This window comes from Grammomys surdaster, unplaced genomic scaffold, assembly GCF_004785775.1.
Source record: "Grammomys surdaster isolate TR1022 unplaced genomic scaffold, NIH_TR_1.0 191, whole genome shotgun sequence".
In the NCBI taxonomy this organism is placed as follows: Eukaryota; Metazoa; Chordata; class Mammalia; order Rodentia; family Muridae; genus Grammomys; species Grammomys surdaster.
This window is the reverse complement of record NW_021604636.1, coordinates 7,086,419-7,104,446: the sequence shown is the minus strand read 5'-3', so window position 1 is coordinate 7,104,446 and position 18,028 is coordinate 7,086,419. Positions and strand designations below refer to the sequence as shown.

Below are 18,028 nucleotides of genomic sequence, written 5' to 3'. Positions count from 1 at the left end.
CGCCCCCCCCCGCCGCGCCAAGATGATCACGGGAGCAAGAGCCCAAGACAGCAAGAAAGGAACAAGAGCTGCCTTTTTTTTTTTTTTTGTGACTCATTTTGTTCTGATTAGTAAACTGTGAAGCAAGTTTTTTGTTTTCTACATTCTATAAAGAAGACTCTTTAGATGTCCACTTTCAAACATTTCCTCTAAAACATATACTGGCATCATTTTCTTCAGAAATTTTCAAAAGCCAGCAACTTCTTTTTGCTATTTTAAGAACTTAATATACATTTTTTTCTTTTATGGTTTATCCTTTATTTTAATAAAGAATCATTTTCCCATCTGAAGGTTGCAAATATTTTTAAACTTAAATGTGTATTGTTTAAACTTCAAGTCTATTGCTTTTTGTCAATTTTTGTTTGTTTTGCAAGGAAAGATCTATTCTTTGTACTCTATGCATATCCTCACTGAACTACCTAGACACCCTGGGTGGAAACCCAATGTCCATGGCACACAGCATTAAAACTGCATGGCTTACTCTTGGTTTTGGTCTTAGAATTTTCAGATTCATTTTAGAATCAGGTTACCACATTCTCTCAAATTCCCCATTGGAATTTTGAGACTGTGTCTTTTGTAGTGATCAATTTGGTTAGAGGTGGCATCTCAATAGTCTTGAGTATTACAAACCATAAACATGGTGTATCTGTTATTTTGGGCTATTTTAAAAATTCTACTTATTCTCTCTTCAGCAGTACTATATAGTAAAAAGCTGTGATCAAAGTTTAAAATTTTCCAGGTAGAAGAGCATGTGTGTCCCTTTTTTGTAAAATAAATAAATAAATAAATAAATCACTTTTATTCCTAAGTGCTATTTAGTATAATTTTAGAAAACAAAACCTAGGGGTTGGGACTATAGCATATACTTAGCAGGCATATGAGAGCTTGGGCTCCACTCCCAGGACCTCCCACCTGCAATAAATAAACAAGCATACATACAAATAAATATGCACTATCAGTATATAGAAATTACAAGTGAATTAAAAAAAAATTTATTTTGAGACAAGGTTTCTCTGTGTAGCCCTGGCTGTCCTGGAACTCACTCTGTAGACCAGGCTGGCCTCGAACTCAGAAATCCACCTGCCTCTGCTTCCCAAGTGCTGGGATTAAAGGGACTTTTAAATCTTAATGCTGTATCCATTGTATTAATTATTTCACTTGCTAGATTTATTTTGTACATTCCTTAAGGTGTTTGTTTGTTTGAGACAGGATTTCTCTGTATAGCTCTGGCTGTCCTGGAACTCTGTAGAACAGGCTGCCCTTGAACTCACAGAGATCCACCTGCCTCTGCCTCCCAAGTGCTGAGATTTGCAATACCACTGCCTGACTGATGTGTCCAGCAATCAGTGTTATCTTTTCTGAGCTAGATGAGTTATTCTATTTTCTGGTTCTGGACGGCCAATGTCTGCTGTTGTCTGCCTTCATTGGATTTACTTTGTATTTTCTCGCTATAGCTTCTTCTTTCTGTTTGTTTGGGTTTTTTGTTGTTGTTGTTGTTGTTGTTGTTGTTTTCAGGACAGAGTTTGTCTGTGTGGCCCTGGCTGTCCTGGAACTCACTCTGTAGACCAGGCTGGCCTTGAACTCAGAGATCCACTTGTCAGATTCCCGAGTGTTGGGACTAAACGCCTGTGCCATTACACTGGCTTTACAGTAGCTTCTTCTTCTTCTTCTTCTTTTTTTTTTTTTTTTTTTTGGTTTTTTGAGAGAGGGTTTCTCTGTGTAGCCCTGGCTGTCCTGGAACTCACTCTGTAGACCAGGCTAGCCTCGAACTCAGAAATCCACCTGCCTCTGCCTCCCAAGTGCTGGGATTAAAGGCGTGTGCCACCACTGCTTGTTTTTGTATTTTTAAGATGACAGTCCATACACACAGACACTTACATTTATACCGTCACAATAAAGCATGCATCTTTAATGTCAGAATACCACTGTTTATCTCTGATCTTACCCTCAGCCTTAAAAACCACTGAACACTCCTAAGGACATTTTTCTTTGCTTGTGATAGTTATTTAGCATTTGCCCTGTATAACTTTGTCCATTCATTTACTTTCCTTGTATTTTATTTTTAGCTGACTGGAGGTCTGACATCCCAGACCAGCCTTGATCTTGCTATAGCTAAGGTTCACCCTGAGTTCGTTTCTGATCTTCCTGCTCTGCTTCCCAAATGGTGGGATTACAGGTACGTACCACCACAGCTGGCTGCTACCCTTCATATTTAACAAAGGTGAGCTTTTTCTACTTATACAGTTTTTGGTCTTTTATCTTTTTCATTTTTGTTTTTTCAAGTCGGTGTTTCTCTATGTAGCCCTGGCTGTCCTAAAACACACTCTGTAAACCAGGTTGGCCTGGAACTTAATGGCCTCGGCCTCCTGAGTGCTGGGATCGAAGACGTGTGTCGCCAGCCACCACAGCCCAGCTTATACACTCTTATAGACATATTTGATGTTCTTCACATCTCTATTGACAATTTCTTTAAAATTACTTATTTAAGATAATTATTGATCTAATTAGATTTATTCAATTTTATCATTTGGTTCTAATTTTTAACTCTGTTGTAATTGTTCTTATTCCTCCTCTTATATAATTTTAAAAGATAATTCAAATATTTTTAGCATTTCATTTAAAAATTTTTATTGCTTCACTACCTATACTTCTTTGTATTATTTAGTAGTTTCTCTACAATTATGATATACAACTCAGTTACTTTAAAAAAATTGATGTATTTATTTTGTGTGTATGATATATGTGTGTGTGTGTGTGTGTGTGTGTATACACCACATATATGACTGGTGTTCATGGAGGGTATCAGACTCCCTGGACCTGGAGTTGCAGATGGCTGGTACCACTCTATAGGTACTAGGAACTGAACCTGGGTCCTCTGGAAGAACATCAAGTGCTCCAACCAGCAAGCTATTTCTCCAGCCAGTCTAAGTCAGTCTTTCAGAGTTTAACTAGAACATTGTCTTTTTATTTTTTTTTTATGTAAAATGTCAACAGATATCATGAAAGTATATAGACCTTTCCTACTTCCTCCCATGTCGTATATTTTCTTGTCATTTTATAGAAGGTTTTGTTGTTTGTTTGATTTTGTTCATTCAGTTTTGTTTTTGTGGGTTTTATTTTTGTTTTGTTGTTGTTTGTTTGTTTGGCTTTTTGATTGAGGGTCTCTCTGTGAAGTCTTGGCTGTCATGGACCTCAATAATGTAGACCAGGATGGCCTCGAACTCACAGAGATTCTCCTGCCTCCATCTCCTCAGTGCTGGAATTAGAGGCATGCACCGCTGCACCCAGCCTTTTATAAGAGTTTTATGTATTAGCGTTATTATATACTTAGGCAGTAAGTACACTGAAAACTCTAGGGGGCTATTAGGCTTTAACTAGCCATATATCTTTTAATAGAAGGATGAAAACAGTGTTTTATTGTAAGCAGATATTTACCATGTCTGCTGACCTCCGTTCTCCTGAAGACCCACGCGTTGTTAGTGTCCTTTCCTCTTCACAAGAGCGACTTCCATCATCACTTGTGGTAGCATAGGTCTGCTGAAGACAAACATCTCTTAGTTTCCCATTTATAAAGCTGACTTAATTCTGTCATTATTCCTGAAGGATACTTCCACTGGACATGGAATCCAGGTCTAACTTATCTACCGTGGCAGCTTTTAAGATGACAGTCTATTGTCTTCTAGCATCTACATTTTTCTGAGAAAAACAAACTTTTGGCCCTTGAAGTATTAGTCTGTAAGAAAAGTATTTTTTTGTCTGGCTTCCAGATTTCTTTGTGTTAAGTGTCAGACGATAGTGTTTCTAGTCTTCGTTTCCCAGGCATAGCCCTCCCAGTTCTAAACTGTACCTAACTCGCCTCGCCTTCCTGCCCTTTGTCTTGTCTACCAGGTAGATCCTCTACATCTGGCCCCACTGGTCCCTACTTTCTTCACTTACAAGCTATCTGTGTTAATGATACGAGCTGATTGGCAAGTTACTTTTTTATAATTTACTTGTGTCACTGAAGTTCCTTAGCAACGTAACAGTACTTGACACTCTGCTCACAGTGTGCTTGCGAGCCTTCCTAGGACTTTCATCTGGTGTGGGCTATACATTTTGTTAAGAGGAACATAGTAGCTAGTGTGTCTATTGGAAACTTACATTCCACAACTGTTCCACTGTGATTTCCACACAAACGATTATTTTTATTACCCTTACTTGGGATCTTGAGGGGGTCAGAGGACTTTCCATGTTCAGAGGATTGAGGCACCATTTTGAAATAATTTCAGATAGTAGGGAAACATACTTGTTCTTGTTCTCTTTATCTGTTACTTGCCTCATGAGATTCTCTGAAGTAAATCACACATACTGTTCTTTCACTTCCTGGGTGAGTGTACTGCAAGGAACCATGCTCAGGATTCACACATGCAGGGCAAGCATTCTATGAACTGCCCTAAATTCCTAGTCCCACAAAACGTTGGTCTGATTGCTTGTTTATCCAAACACGGTTTTTCCATATAGCCCTGGCTGTCCTGGAACTCACTCTGTAGACCAGGCTGGTCTCGAACTCAAAGATCCACCTGCTTCTGCCTCCCAAGTGCTGGGTTTAAAGGTGTGTGGTACCACCACCACCACCATTGGGCAAACGTGTTTTTTTTGTTGTTGTTGTTTTGGTTTTTTTTTTTTTTTTAGAATAATCGCTGTATAACTTGACATCTCAAAATAATTTTCAATGTCATTAATGTTGGGGGCATTTGAATGTCCTAGCACCCACAGATCACTAGGGAAACCAGGAATGTTAATCACACAGGTATGTCTCCTCAAAGGAGGAAATTCCTGGTTTTCCATCCAGAAGGCTGGGAATTGGAAGTGATTAACAGCTTGGTGATCTGTGTTTTCTGCTGAGTCAGGCCATGTCAAGCTTCCACAGCCGTGACTGGGGTGATGGCTAGTAGTCTAAATGACCCTTATATTATCTGTATAGCCAGAGGCTTTCTCAAGCTCCTACCACCAGGACTGAAGGTGGCTAATATCCCAAAAGACCTTTACCTTATCTGTATTAAAGAGACCATGCCAGATCTCCTTAGGCCCTCAAGCTAGTACAGATAGCCTATATCCAGAACCCATCTTCTTGGCAGGAATGACACATACCCTGAGTTGAGTTTCAACATAAATTATGCTTCTTTGTGCACCAGGAATTATGCTACACCTGCAAATGTTTTTCTAAATTATATTGTATTTAAATGTGCAATGACTCAATCTCCCAGCATCAGACTCCAGAAGTTTGATCCAGCCTGCTAACCAAGTTGGGCTGAACCGAGTTTTCATTTTCACTTCTTCAAGGTTCATTTTCCCTGCCTGCTGTGACACCTGCGGGAACCCCTCACGTTAACACATAAACGTTAGTCAACTTTTCTTTCTTGAATCACTGTCTTAATTGTTAGGTGTTCTTATTCTGAGATGACAAACCAAAACAGCATCTATCTAGGGATTTATTTGATACATTTTTAAAGCCTTTTAGAGGAAGATTAATTTTATCTAACTATTTTTTGTCCACCAGTCCTGTGGGTGTAAAGTCCTTCAAATGATCCCAACATTAATGTTGTTGAAAATTATTTTAAGATGTCAAATTCTACTGTACAGTTTTTGCTGCACCTCCCACATCCTGAGATGACAGGCCTCCATCACTACACTGGTCTTCTTTTCAGTTCTGAACTGTAACTGCCAGCTTTCGGTGTCAGCATCACAGTCCCATCCTGAGTTGGCAGGCTTTACTTGTATTTTTCTAAAAACAGTTTTAAAGATCTTGTCCCTTCTTCCTAAGTAGTAGTGACATAATCAGAATATGACAAGACTATTCAATCATTGTTAGCAACAAAGAGATAAAATAACCGTCTATCTGGAGGCTGATTTTATCCATTACTACTAAATTTCCAATATGTTGCAATAATGCTGTGTTATTTTGATGCATCTGAGGTTTGTAATGGTGTCTCCTTCACTTTGTACAGTGGTTATCTGAGCCTTTCTTTCCCTCATAAAGGACCATGTGACTTCATGTTTTAAGTATATCCTGGTTAAAATATTTCCTCACTAAATACTTTGAGAGAGAGAGAGAGAGAGAGAGAGAGAGAGAGAGAGAGAGAGAGAAACTGACTCACTGTGTAGTCTTGGCTGGCCTGAGGCTCTGAAACTCCAGCTGGAACTCAGGATCTGCTGCCTGTCCCGAGTGCTGGGATTTGAAGTGTGCGCCCTCACACTGTGCCCTAATTTTTTTACCTTTATATTTCTATCTTCTATTTTCTATGAATGTATCTTCCAGATTTTCTTGGATCTTAGAGTAGGTTTCTAGATCACTGGTTTTGGGGGGAAGGAGGCTAGGGGCTTTCTTCTTTTGAAATATATAGATATAAATCTCTTAATTTGACTCTAAGCAATATATTCCAGAAGTTTGTTTGTTTATTTTGCTTATTTTGAACCCAGGGCCTTGACTATGATAACACGTGCTCTATACTGAACTGCATCCTCAGCTTCACGAGTTTTTACATATATACTTATGTACTTGCTTTTATTCACTTTCAAATACTCTATAATTTTCACAGTATTATAATTTGAGGATACTTACATGTGAGGTTTAGCTTCCCAACACAGAGATGCTACCTAGACATTGGTTCCACACTTGTAATGAGCGTGAGGCTCGTCATGCGTCTGCCACCACAGTTCTATTCTTCCAACTACTCCCAAACAAAATGGAGAACTGCGGAGCTTCCTGACTCTCACTTTAAAAGTTTGTATTTCATCTTTTTATTGATGATGGGGAACTATGCCACAGTGAAAGTGTGGAGGCCAGAGGATGGCTTGATGGAACCTTCAGGTTGGGTGGCAGGTGCCTTTACCTGTTGACCCCCTGAACCTAGAAACCAGGTAAGTAATTTATAGAGATATTTCTCCTTAATTTTCATAGTCTGGTGTTTCAAAGATGTGGTGACACATAACAGTTAGTGGGCCATGTCCTTCTGATAGATATGTGGTTTGTCTCCTCTCTATTGCTACTAACACCAGCATTATAAATGTCCTTGTACATAAGTGATTATAAATATTTTCAAATTATTTGTATTTTCTTCATAAGATAGAAGCATTGGATCCCTCTGCAGCTGAAGTTTGGAACCACTCAATGTAGTGGACTCAAACTCAGATTCTCTGTAAGAACGGCAAGTATTTTTAACCAGTGAGATGTCTCTCCAGCCTCTAATTTTTTATACTCTTGAAAACTAAATGGTTGCTTTCTGTAGCAGTCTCTATCTTTTCAAAAAGAAGCTTAATTAGGGATGAGAATGCTACACTTACCTGTGGGCTTAAGGATATGCATGTAGATTACATCAGAACTCACACTAGTAGGGCTACAGGGAAATGACGCAGTGGGTGAAGGTATATACTGCTAAGCCTGAGGGCCTGTGTTCGATCCCTCAGACCCACATGTTGGAAGAAGAGAACAAACTCCTTCGAGTGCCCTCTGGCCTACACGTACACTGTGGTACCCTGCTTGCCACTAATCAAATAAACAATAAAAAAAGAAAAAAGAAAAGAAAGACGAACAAGAAATCATATTGCTAGTAGTAGGTTCTCCTCTGGGGTCTATGGCCTCATCAGCCATGGGACAATGTCTAGATTTAAAGCATCAGGCATGAATTCCCTCCTACTGATCAGTTCTTAAGTCCAATCAGCTGTTGGCTACCCACAGGTAAAAGTGTCACTAGTGCCCCATGCGGGGATATCTTGCCAGACCAGGTATTGTTGTGATTCATAGGCTTTGCATTTGGTAGACTACTGATTGCTTTTTCTTGTCAGCTTGCATAGCACCTTCTGAGACTATGAGACATAGTCCTCAGGGAGGAGTCTTCCAGGTCACTGACTGTGAGCTCCTCAGGCTTAACTGGTGCATCTCTGTGCAACCCTTATATCTAAGGCTCAGGGAATATCACTCGTGAGGGGATCAAACTATTGTAAGAGCCAAAGGACCATGACACCTACGTGTTAGTGTCTTCTTGACCTGAAAGAGAAGCTGCATCCCTTAAATCTCAACACTATAATTGCCTCAGCAATACCTTCATAATGGTAATACCAGCTGATACACCAATGTGGATGAGAGAAATTTCACAAAGTCCCACTCCTAGATGAAGAGCTGTGATCAGTGGTTGCTGGGAGAGGGAGAATCAGTTCTCTCCAAGGACAAACTCCCTGACAGGTTATCCAATCCCAAGTGGTCATTCTTTAACACAAGTACATATGAACAACACAAAATGGACTCAATAGGTCAATAGCTTCTCTGTCTCTGTCTATCTGTCTGTCCTCTCTCTCTCTCTGTCTCTGTCTCCCTCCCTCCCTCTCCCCCCCTCCTGTGTCTTCGAGCAAAGATCCAGTAACCAAAGATACCAAATCCACCTAGAACTCGATTAACAGGCAGTTACTAGCTGCCTGATAAGGGTGCTGGGAATTGAACTCAGGTCTTCTGGAAGAGTAGTATGCCCTTTTACCTGCTGAGTCATGTTTCCAGTCCATTTAGCCTTACTGTTTTGTTTTGTTTTGTTTTGTTTTTGGAAGACTGGGTCTTGTTATGTAGCTCTGGTTGTCCTGGAACTCACTTTGTAGACCAGATTAGCTTCAAAGTCAGGAAGACCTGCCTGCCTCCGAAGGCATGTGTCACTACACCTGATCCAACATTGCTCTTATGCTTGGGACTGCTTTGGGTCTTGGGGGCTTTTGGTGATTTTGAATGAACTTTAGGACTGTTGTTACACACTTGACGGTATTACACTGATCGTATAGAATGCTTTTCATAACACAGTTACTTTCACAGTATTAACTCTGTTGTGTGAGCTCCCGATTTGAGTGTTCCCTTTAATTCCTTGCTTCAGAGTTTTAATTGTAGAAGTCTTTTGTTTTCTTGCTTAGGCTATACCTAGGTTTTTTCTCTTAATCTGAGGCTACTCTGAACAGTATTTTCTGTCGAGTCCCCCTTTTCTCACGTTTGGTACATAGAAAACCAAGGATTTTTTTGGACGCTGATATATTTTGTACCTTGCTAAACATTTATTAGATCTAATAATTCCTAGTGAAATGTTGTGCTTTTCTGAGACCCAGTATCATGTAGCTCGGCCTGGCCTCACACTATGTGTACAAAGATAACCTTGAACTACTAATCTGTTACTACAGCCCATGCGCTGGAATAGAGCCCTGTACCCCTGTTGCAGCTAGTGCGTGTTAGGGATCAATCCCGGGGCCTAGGCAAGAATTCCAGCAAGGAAGCTACATCTGTAAGCCTCTGGTAGAGATTGCAGAGTTCTGAAGTACCTATCATTTTCTTTCTTTCTTTTTTTTTTGGGGGGGGGTGGTGGTTCAAGACAGGGTTTCTCTGTTAAGCCTGGCTGTCCTAGAACTCACTCTGTAGACCAGGCTGGACTCGAACTCAGAAATCTGCCTGCCTCTGCCTCTCAAGTGCTGGGATTAAAGGCATGTGCCACCACTAGAGCCTATCATTTTCAAGCACGGAGATTTTGACTTCTCAAGGGTGTCATTTTTTTAATTCCTTCTCTTCCCCGATTGCTTTACTTTGCCTAACAATTCAATAATATCAAGACTCCCAAATGGGTTTTTTTATTTGTTTGTTTATTTGTTTGTTTGTTTGTTTTTGAAAGGGTCTCTCTATGTAACCTGTCCTGGATCTGACTGTGTACACCAGGCTAGCTTTGAATACACAAAGATCCACCTGCCTAGCAAGAAAGTATGTGCTACCTATCCTGGCTCTGAGGCCAGCTTTGAAGAGTAGGTTCCCTCCTTGCACCTTGCTGAGACAGTCTCTTGCTGCATGCACATTGCAAGAGAGCTGGCTTTCACAGTTTCAGCCATATCGCCCATGTCTGGCTCCCATCTCATGGTAGGGATGCTGGAGTTACAGACGCATGCTGCTGCATCCAACGTTTTATGTGGGTTCTGCAGATCAAGCTCAGGTTGTCCAGCCAGTGTGGCGAGCAGCTTTCCCTGCTCAGCCAACCTCCCAGCCCTGGAGAACATACTTTTACTTTGCTCCCAATTTCAGAGGAAATACATCCAGTTTTCCCTATTTAGCATGTTGGCTAACGGTTTGTTCTATTTAGTCTTCATTGTCTTGAGGTAGTTCCCTTTCTGCCTAGTTTCTTCAGAGCTTTTATGATAAAGGATGCTAAATTCTGTTTTGGCCATCTCTTCAGCTACTGAGATGATCCTGTTGAGTTTTGTCTCTAGTTGTTATTTATGTGCTGAATTACACTTACTATTATATACATGCGAAATATCTTCTGACTATCTGGAGTGAAATGAATTTGATCATGTTGCAAGATTTTTAAAATTAATTTCCTGGTTTCATTTGCAAGTATCTTATTGAGAAATCTTTAATTTGTCTTCATCAGGAAAATTGGCCTCATTTGTTTTTTTTTTTGTTTGTTTTTTTTCTGGTTTACCAAAATCACGGCAATCCTCACGGAATTCCTCCTGTCTCAGATTCCTCCTGAGTTCTGGGATATAGTCACGAGTCACCATACCGATGTTTGTGAGTTTTCTTTATACACAGTCTCACCTGGCAGTCCAGGTTGTCTTGGAAATCACTCTGTACCCAAGGCTGGTCTCCAGTTCAGAGAATGTCTCCTGCCTTAGCCTCCCATATGCTGAGAAATCTGTGGTCAATATTTGTCTTAGTCACTGTTCTACTGTATGAAGAGACACCATGACCAAAGTATGTCCTATTAAAGAAAGCATGTAATTGGGGGCTTGCTTACAGTTTTAGAGGGTTAGTCCATGACCATCATAGTGGGAAACAGACAGAGATAGGCTGAAGCATTAAGCTGAGAGCTTTACATCCTGATCTGCAGGCTGCAGGAGGGTGGGGGGAGAGAGAGAGACAGAGAGAGACAGAGACAGAGAGAGAGAGACAGAAAGAGAGAGACAGAGAGAGAGACAGACAAAGACAGAGAGAGGCAGAGAGTGAGACTGGGCCTGGCTTTAGCATTTGAGTCCTCAAAGCCTACTAACAATCACACACTTCCTTCAATGAGGGGCCACACCTCCTCCAACCAAACCACACTCCCTAATCTTTCCTACAGTTCTACCAACTAGGTCCAAGCATTCAAACATAAACCTACGGAGTCCATTCTCATTCAAACCACCACAGTATCTGTTTTCAACTTCTAATATTATCTCCACCCTGCTATTTTCGGTCTATGTGTGTTTTTGCCATTGAGGCATGTTTCTTGCATATAATAAATAGTAGAAAATTATATTTACTATTTAATGTGTGTGTGTGTGTGTGTGTGTGTGTACGCCTGAGTATGTGTCTGAGCATCACGTGTGTGCAGGAGCCTTGAGAGGTCGGAAAAGGATCCCCTTGACTGGAGGTGCAGGCAGTTGGGAACTACCATGTGGGTAGTTCACCAAACTCAGGTTCTCAGCAAGAGCAAGTAAATGGTCTTAACCACTGAGCCATCTCTCCATTCCCTGGAAATTATTTTTTAATCCAATCAGCTACTCTGCATCTTTTGAGAGTTAAAACCATTTTATGTTATGTTAACATTAAGAAGTATTTGCTGATTCCTGTAATTTTGTTGATAATTTGCCTAACTGGGTTGAATGCTATTCAATTTTTCTTTTGTATACATCCTAGGGGCTCACTAGTATACTGAAATAGATATGCTGACACCTGTTCTGTCATAAAATTCATTCTTTCCTGGGTGGATGTGTCACATTCTTCCTCTTCTATGAATGGCCAGCCTTTGCTACTTCTTTTTCTTTTATTATTCCTTCCTCCCTTCCTCCCTTCCTCCCTTCCTTCCTTTCTTCCTTCCTTCCTTCCTTCCTATTCCTTTTTTTTTTTTAATTACAGGGCCTTATATATCCTTGGTTGTCCTGGAACTTGATCTGTAGATGAAAATGACATTGAATTTCTAATCCTCCTGCCTCCACCTCTTAAGTGCTGAGATCACAGACATGTACTACCTAGATTTGTACACTGCTGTGGATTGCAGAGCTTAGGGCTTCTTAGGCAAACACTTTACTGGGCCTTGGCTCTTGTGTGTAACATTTCTTCAAGTGAACATTTGCAATGCTCGTGTATTCCTTGTGAATTAATTTAGCTTGTGCTTATACTGGAATGCCATGTCTTGACTGATCCTGAAAGATAAGCGTGAGTCATGGCAGTATTGGTTGTCAGTTATTTATTGTTTGTGCTTAAAATAGATCATTACATGCTTACCTGTCTTTATAAATAGGTTGTCAGTTTTTACTTGGAACTTAATTCTAGCTAGTGTCCACATCTTTTTCTAAAATCTGGGATTTTTCTGCTATGATTCAGTTACACATACTTTGAATGTCTTCAGTGTATCTATTAGGACTGTCACTCCCTTGGTTTCTTAGGTTTTGTCTCTTAACAGACAGAATTCTTAAGAATATTCTCAGCAGTTGTGGTGATGATGGTGGTGGTGGTGGTGGAGGTGGTGCATGCCTTTAATCCCAGAACTCGGAGGCAAAAGCAGGTGGATCTCTGAGTTTGAGACTAGCCTGGTCTACATAGAGAAACCTTGTCTCAAAAAGACCAAAAACAAAAAAAAACCAAAACAAAACAAACAAACATAAAGTTTAGAGATACTTTAAATATAGAATTGGAATGGCTTCTTCCTGGATCACCTACTGATTTCAGTCTACCAGGTCTGGGTTTAGGGGAGTGAGTGTTGAAGCCAGATAGAGTCCTTTGCCATTCAGTTCAGGCTGTTTCTTTGCCTAGGCTCAAGCCATCCCAGCAGTAATGAAAACATTTTAAAGACATGGGTGCCTTCCCATCATAATATTGAAAACAGTAATCTGAAGAAATTAGGAATTTTCCAGGGAATTTGATCCTGTGAGAAGAAAAAATCTGGGCACGGTGCCAGCCACAGGAGGAGCTTGTTTCTCAGCAAGGTATTTATTCATTTCACACAGTTGTGACAACTAATCAAGCCACTTCACTCCACTGGAGCCAAGCAGTGATGAACATGACCACACCTTGACCAGTGTGCTTAGTCATGCACACCCTTGTCTTCCATTTTCATCTAAGCCTAAGCTGGCAAGCTGGCTCAGTCGGTGAAGTGGTTGCCACCCAACCATGAGAACCTCAGTTCCTCAGAACCCACATAAAACAAAACAAAACAAAACAAAAGCCTAGGAGTATGGTGAGATCTTAGACTCCGGGTGGTAAGTGGAGACAGATTCCTGAAGCCTGGCTAGCCAACTCAGGGACCTCCAGCTTCAGTGAAAGTCCCCATCTCAAAGAATAAAATGGAGGTGATAGAGAAAGACACTCCATTCCCAGTACCTTCTGGACTTCATGTGCACATGGACAAGTGTACACACACACACACACACACACACACACCCCAAAAACTCAAGTCAGAAAACTGAAGCTGGATTTGAAGGATGAGTTAGTATACCTTTCTTCCTCTTCCCATACAATTGTGGCTACATACAATAAATTTCCTTTTTCTGCTTTTAACTATGCTGTGTATGAGTGTTTTAATTGGCCTCTGGAGGGTGGGTGGCTGAGCTATGCTGGGGTCAGGCTCTGACCCTAACAACTGTGGTAACAAGGGTGGTCAAGAATCATTTGTCCGTCACACTTCGTTCACTACAGATGCCTCCCTTCGTTGCACACCAGGACGTGATGCTGGTCACACTTAGCTTTGTGGTCTGTGGGTCCAGTAGGTTCTCACTTCCCCTAGACACCACTGACTTTATGCAGCCAGAGTTGGCTAAGGTCCCAGCCAACAGATGTCGTCTGAAGTGTGTCAGAGAAGCAAACAGCAGAGTTCTGCAGGATGAGGGAGAACTCAGGGAACTCAGACTTCTGTCTGCCAATGTTACCTACGACTTTCTGGTCCCACCCAGCAGTAAATCACCTGGTGTAAGGAATGAGGCGGAAATGACTACCGCTCCGAGGCAAGACAGGGAGACACTCGGAGCAGAGCCCCGTACTCCGAAATCATGCCGAAGCCTCTTTCTCTCAGAGATACAAGTGTTGCAGCACAATTAACAACCACTTAGCGTCTTCCTCCCTTCGTAACTATAAACCTGCCGTTTTCTAGTAATCTCATCTGAAAGCCATTTGTAGGGAAAGGACGCGTTCTAAGCCCATTGTGCAGCCCTAGTGGCTCCAGAATTTATGAGACTGAAATTCCATTCAAGCTATGTCTCAGTCGCCTTATAATATTACTTATCTAAAGAGAGTAAAAAGTAAAACAACAAAACAAAACAAGGTCTATTTGCAACCCTGAAGATGTACCTTTCGAACCACCAGAAGGGCATATATGACTAAGGCTGAGAAAAGTACAGCGCTCCCTTGTGCCCACACGCAAATTTGGCGACTCTCTGAAGCCCATCTCTCTAGCGTGTCTTCTTAGTTTTTTCTGCTGACATGTTTAAAGTCTATATTAAAATATCTTTAATGAAGCAGGGCAGTAGGGGCACATGCAAAATGCCTTTAATCCCAGCACTCAGGAGGCAGAGGCAGGTAGATCTCTGAGTTTGAGGCCAACCTGGTCTACAGAGCAAGTTCCAAGACAGCCAGAGCTACATAGAGAAGAAACTCTGTTTCAGAAAAGCCAAAACCAAACCAACCAAACAACCAAACAACCAAACAACCAAACAACCAAACAAACAAAAACTTCAATAAAAATCTCTGCTTCATACTGGCTAGTCCTGAAAATTTTTTTTCTACATCAAAACCAAAAATCCCAATTTGGCCGGAGTTGAGGTCACTGAAAGATTAATGGTGCTCCTTAGGCTGTGGAGGTCGCCAGCAGAGCGGCCTGAACCCTGCTGCCTCACCTTCTCAACGTGTTCGCATCCAACTGAAGCAGGCAAGTACACACAGCTTGGTAACCGGGGACTCCACTTGGACAGAGATATGTACATCTCTCTTTTCTAATTATGGTCTTGGCAGACCAGCTTCTTTACCTGTATGCACTGCAAACCGGTTGGTTACATGTATCTCTTATTTACCTGAAGTAAATTTGTCTTCTCCAAGGCCTATTTCCTCCATCTGTTAGCTTAGGCTTTGTCTTAGAAGCTTCTAGGCTCCATACAATCTAATCTAGGTCTAGAATGTTTTCAGCCTCTGAGACTTGCTGGTCAATAAACTCAACCCTTTCTAGTTCTTTCTGATCTACCTAGTCAACTCAGTTGTTCTGGCTCAAAAGTCCTCTCCATGCTGATTGATTCAATCTGGCTTCTCTTGGCCTCTCCTGAATTGCTCTGCCTGACCTCATACTGACGTTGGCAGTCTGTTCTGATCTTCTGGCTCCTTCTCATCCCCTGGTTGTCCTGTCCTCACCTGTGTCTGGCTTATTCTCTCTGTATAACTGTCCTCGTAAAACTGCCTCCTTCCCTTCTCTTTCTTTTTTCATGAGAGTTGGCATATCCTATTCTGTCAAATCTTTTTCTGGTTCATCACTTTGTCTGCCACTCAAGTAGACATCACTTTTAAACATGGGTGCTTCCTTCTACAAACTAACTTGACCTTCATTGTTTGGGATTAAAGATGTATTACTAAGGGCTGAGCTGCACCACAACTAGAAGCAGGGTTTTCCAGTAAACAACACAATCTCAGAGGTCACAGTGTGATCAAATATTCTACAACACAAACCCTTCTCCAAACAACGTATCCAACTACAAACAGCGTTCCTGGCAACCAAGTGAACCCCCCCCCCCCCCACCTATAACAAGCTACCTATTTTCTGGACAATGGTCTGTTGCTCTTCCCCTAACAACAACCAAACATGGCATGGACTGTTCCTTTTCAAATGTACTATCAATGAAAAGGCAATCCAGTCTGAACTGGTTTTGGGTGCTTGTATATTAACGAAAAATTGTGTCCTCAAGTGAACTTTTAGGGAGGAAGCCTATGTACTATCCTATGCCTACACAAGAGTGTGCTTAAGATTAAAATCTAATGCCTTACGGGGACACACACAGTAGAAAAATGATTACATGATCCAATCTATCAACCAAAATAGAGAACCTTAGAAATCACTTAAACCCCATAAAAGGAAACCCCAAACCATCATCAGGGCCTTTGAGTGCCCTTGGTCACGTGACCCATGGTCACACTTGACATATATCCTTTTCTAATCTGTGCTACCACTTCATCTTGAAATTACCTTACTACTTCTGCAAATTTCTGTGAGCCTTTATTTTTAGTTCTTTGGACAAAAGGCCAAGAACCTAGGAACAGGTATGATGACACAAGCTTTTAATCAGAGACAGAGCAGAGAAATCTGTGAGTTCCAGGCTAGCCAGGGCTACATAATGAAACCTGCCTCCAGCAAGCAAGCAAACAATAAGAAGAACCCAGTTGAGCTCGACCACTGTAGAACAACTGACCCTTCTTCTGGGGCTACTTCTGTAGTCCTCTCTTGCCCACCATCATAGACGCTACTGATTTCAGGTCTCCAAGAGCACTTTATTCTCTAAGAATGGACCATTTTAACACAGCATCTAGCTACAGCCCTTTAAGATATGTGCAGCAACATTATGGATAGCTTCTTCAGGAGAGGTCATGATTATACCAAATTCAAATTCAAATTCCTCCAATGGCTTTAATGCTTGTGGAAAGCTGTAGGTTTGCCCTGTGGTAGGGCTGCCAGTCTGGTTCCCCCCTGCCCCCCTCCCCCAGGGCTGCCTCATTTATTCCCTGGCTTCTGCTTCCTCACAGAGAGTCACAGCTAGAGCCTTGGTCTGTATCTCACTTTTCCTGGGTTCACTTTTTCTGTTTATGATTTTCAACTATTCTATTACCTGTGATGGGAACAATATTAGTAAGTGGCTAGGAAATATGGCTTAGTCTATATTTAGTACTTTATATAAGAATCTCAAGCTGCTAGCCACAGATCATTGTATGCTAACAGAGGAGCATCGAAACCCTTGAGCCTTATGACTAAAAACTTTGTCCCTGAGCACTATTTGCAAGGCAGAGATTGCAGAAAAGGGAAGTACGTGCAGATAGCCCCACGCTAGCCTCTCTGAAATGTGCAACCAGCCAGTGTGGATGGTCCTCCTCTACAAATGTCACAAATTACATCCAAGGAAACTGCATACAAAGAAACTCACCCTAACACACTCTCTCTCTCTCTCTCTCTCTCTCTCTCTCTCTCTCTCTCTCTCCTTCCCTCCCTCCCTCTCTCCTTCCCCATCTGTGTGTGTGTGTGTGTGTGTGTATGCATGCATGTAAGTGCCTGTCCATGAAGTCCAGAAAAAGGAAGCAGATCCCCTAGAGCTTGAGTTACAACCATCAGTTGTGAGCCATTGGAACCACACAGTAGGAACCGAAATTAGGTTCTCTGTAAGAGCAGTCTGTGCTCCTAACCGCTGAGGCTGAGCCACCTCTCCAGCCCCTGACGACTTCTTTTTTAGTCTGAAGTTTGTTCTTAAGTCTGGGTCTTCATTCATATTGTTCCATGTTTAAATCTTTTCAGCGATTCTGAACACATCAAGCAGGGGAAAGAAAGCTTTATCTATAAGATATATGTTACAAATGTCTTCCAGTTGTCACCAGTTATATTTACTTTGTGTACTGTATATATTTGGGATGAAAAATCTTTGCATTTTTATACAAGTCAACAAGCAAACAATTCTAAGATAATAACAGAAGCTGGGTGTGGTGGAAGCAGAAGAAAACAAAACAAGACAAAACAAACAAACAAACAAAAAAGCTCTGAGCCTGCCTACACAGTGAGCTCAAGGCTAGGTTGTTGAGACACAGTCTCAGAAAACCAAGGGCTGCAGATACAGTTAAGCTGAAGAGCACTTGCTAGTATACTATGCCATGCATAGTGCTCTGTGTTTTGTTTTGTGTGTGTGTGTGTGTGTGTGTGTGTGTGTGTGAGAGAGAGAGAGAGAGAGAGAGAGAGAGGGAGAGGGAGAGGGAGAGGGTGGGAGAGGGAGAGGGAGAGGGAGGGGG

At 41.5% G+C, this 18,028-nt stretch overlaps 1 protein-coding gene across 9 annotated transcripts in view; it reads right to left on the bottom strand.

The window, feature by feature from the left end:
• Positions 1-18,028, bottom strand: part of Baz2b (bromodomain adjacent to zinc finger domain 2B) — a 304,725-nt gene that overhangs the window by 254,848 nt on the left and 31,849 nt on the right. For 8 of the 9 annotated variants that reach the window (XM_028769275.1, XM_028769278.1, XM_028769279.1 and 5 more), the window contains exon 3: positions 3,475-3,573. The gene's annotated coding sequence lies outside the window, so the exon portion shown is untranslated. Of the gene's footprint in view, positions 1-3,474; positions 3,577-18,028 lie in introns of all 9 variants that reach the window. The other variant, XM_028769276.1, reaches the window with a different exon arrangement.